The sequence below is a fragment of the Gavialis gangeticus genome, unplaced genomic scaffold, assembly GCF_001723915.1.
Source record: "Gavialis gangeticus isolate Ggan-Ray unplaced genomic scaffold, GavGan_comp1, whole genome shotgun sequence".
Taxonomy (NCBI): Eukaryota; Metazoa; Chordata; order Crocodylia; family Gavialidae; genus Gavialis; species Gavialis gangeticus.
In genome coordinates this window covers 44,978,183-44,980,614 of record NW_017729032.1, presented here as the reverse complement: position 1 = coordinate 44,980,614, position 2,432 = coordinate 44,978,183, and the positions used below count along the sequence as shown (strand labels likewise).

The 2,432-nt window shown below is 45.1% G+C and overlaps 1 long non-coding RNA gene across 1 annotated transcript in view; it reads left to right on the top strand.

Moving 5' to 3' along the window:
• The window catches only part of LOC109303250, a 14,028-nt gene that overhangs the window by 6,272 nt on the left and 5,324 nt on the right, over positions 1-2,432 (top strand). The window lies entirely within an intron of this gene.

Below are 2,432 nucleotides of genomic sequence, written 5' to 3'. Positions count from 1 at the left end.
CAAGGCCTCCACATTGAGGAAGGGAGTGGAGCTGGGGCAGGCACTGCGTGGGTGGGGTGGGGTGCAGGACAGAGCTGCAGGAAGAGGGGGTGGCTCCCACCACTGCACACACCCCAGGAGGGCACGGTGGGGGAGGGGGGCATGTGCCCCTAGATCTGTGTAAGGTGACTGTAGGCTGGGGCTGAGGCTGCACTAGGCTCTTCCCAGCGCATGGGTTGGGGGGGATTGGGCTGGGGCTGCACTCGGGGCAGGCAGTAGCAGCAGTGGGAGGGGGGCTATGGTGAATTTTGGGGTGGCTTCAACCCCCAACCCCATAACCCTCCTTCCAGCTCCAGCTCCACCCGCCCCCAGTGCAGCCCGGCCCAGCCCACAACCCAGCCACATCCTGCACAGATCTAGCAGGTGGACACATGCCCCATCCCCCCATACCCTCAGGTGCGTACAGCAGTAGGAGCAGCCCCCTCTCCCCTCCCTGCACCACCCAGACAAGCCACAGCTCCATCTCGCACCTGCACCAGCCCCACTCCCTCCCTCACTGCAGTGGGCCTCCATCTTCCCCCCTACACCCCTTCCACCATAACAGACTTACCAGCCGCACACAGCTCTTCAAGCTGCCAGGCTGCATATCAGAAAACTGTATCAGTATCAGCCAATATACCTCCTTAAAAATCATCTATCAGTATCAGCCCCCAGAATCTCTATCAGTGCCCTAGGATGCTGTGATCCTTTCAGCACCCCCCGTAATCTTGCCGTAGAAGTTCAGTGGTGTAGGGCCTTGCACCACCCTTAATCATTCAGGAGCCTGATCCAAAAGCCTACTGAAGTCTGTAGATTTCCCGTTGATGTCAGTGGTATTTGGAGCAGGCCAAGAGTGCATTTTGTCTCCACGTTTTTTACCCCTCATTTTTAGATCTGCTTTTGATTACTGGATCTTGGCTGACCATGGCTGGAATTGCCAGTGGTACTGAGCTTCAGGGGGAGCAAGGGCTATCATTTCAGCACTGACAGTCCAGCCATTCAGGAATGTAAATTTCCTCACTTTCTTAAGCTTATTCTAAAGTGAAAAGAACTATATGTTAAAACATATATGTACTAATTTCCATCAACAGGAAGTGTGTGTGTGTGTGTGTGTGTGTGCACGCGCATGTATGCATGCATGTATGTATGTATGTATGCCTACTTTTGCAGGTAAAAAATGTGGCAGAATAGTCAGCACTTAAAAATATCCACAATTACTGTGCAGCAGTAAGATACCAAATACCTCTATCTACTTGAGGTAAGAAAATAGCTCTGCTATCTGGATGTTTTTACTGCCTATATCCAAATCTAAAAAAATGTATAGGAAAAATGGTTGTTCCAGAATGCCTGGCAGTGAAACAGAATTTTGACACAGTAGGCATTTCTGAAACATGATAGAATGAAAAAATGAATGGTATACCTGGATATGAACCAGTTTTTATCTTGGAGGTACAAAAATTAGAACTGTGAGAGAATGATAGCAAGTTGCTATGGTATGTGATAGCAGATGTCACCAGATTGGTCTAGTTCTTGCCATTTATTAAATCTAGTCAACAGCCCCGTTAAGTTAAAGACGACTAGGCAACTGAGCAACAAGGTCACATGTCAAAGTCATTGTTAACAAATATAAGTTATTGGTAAAAGAGAATGGATAAATAAGTTTAAATACAGACATAGCTGGATTTTTGATAAATTGTAGCCCCTCACAAAAAAGACTTGGGTCAGTCACTGTGGACAACTGGATGATTAAAAACAGCAGATTAGTGCTTGGTGACAGTCAAAAAAACCCTATCAAAATATTAGGAAGTTTAAGGGTAATATAATACTGAATATATTAGGAAGCCATTTTATAAATCAGTCACTTGGGAATGCTATGTTTGATTTTGGTCTTTAGTAGTCCAGAGACACAGAATGAAGATAAGACTATTTGTTATACACAAAAGTCTAAATAGAAGGGACATGATAAACATTCATTTAAAAAACAGAAAGGTATAGGGAAGATAAATCAAGCATGCCTGTTTTTCTTCTCACAACACAAGAACAGGAGGACTTTAAGTGAAATTGAAATCACCTTGACAATCACCTTGCTGGGGTCGTTTGACCCCAGTACTCTTTCCTGCCATGGCAGGGGGTCGGACTTGATGATCTGCTCGGGTCCCTTCCGACCCTACTAACTATGAAACTATGAAACTACGAAAAACAATACATTTGGAAATGCTTCTCCACTCAATGTGGGAGTAGCCTGCAGAACTGCCCGTTATGATTTACCAAGACAAAGAGTTAGCAGGATTTTAAAAATGTATGTGAGCAGTGAGGACATCCAGTTTATGTTAGATTAGATAAAGTTGCATGAACATATGTCTTTACGGTTCAGGGAATTAACCGAGGTTACTGTAAAAAAAAAAAAAAAAAAA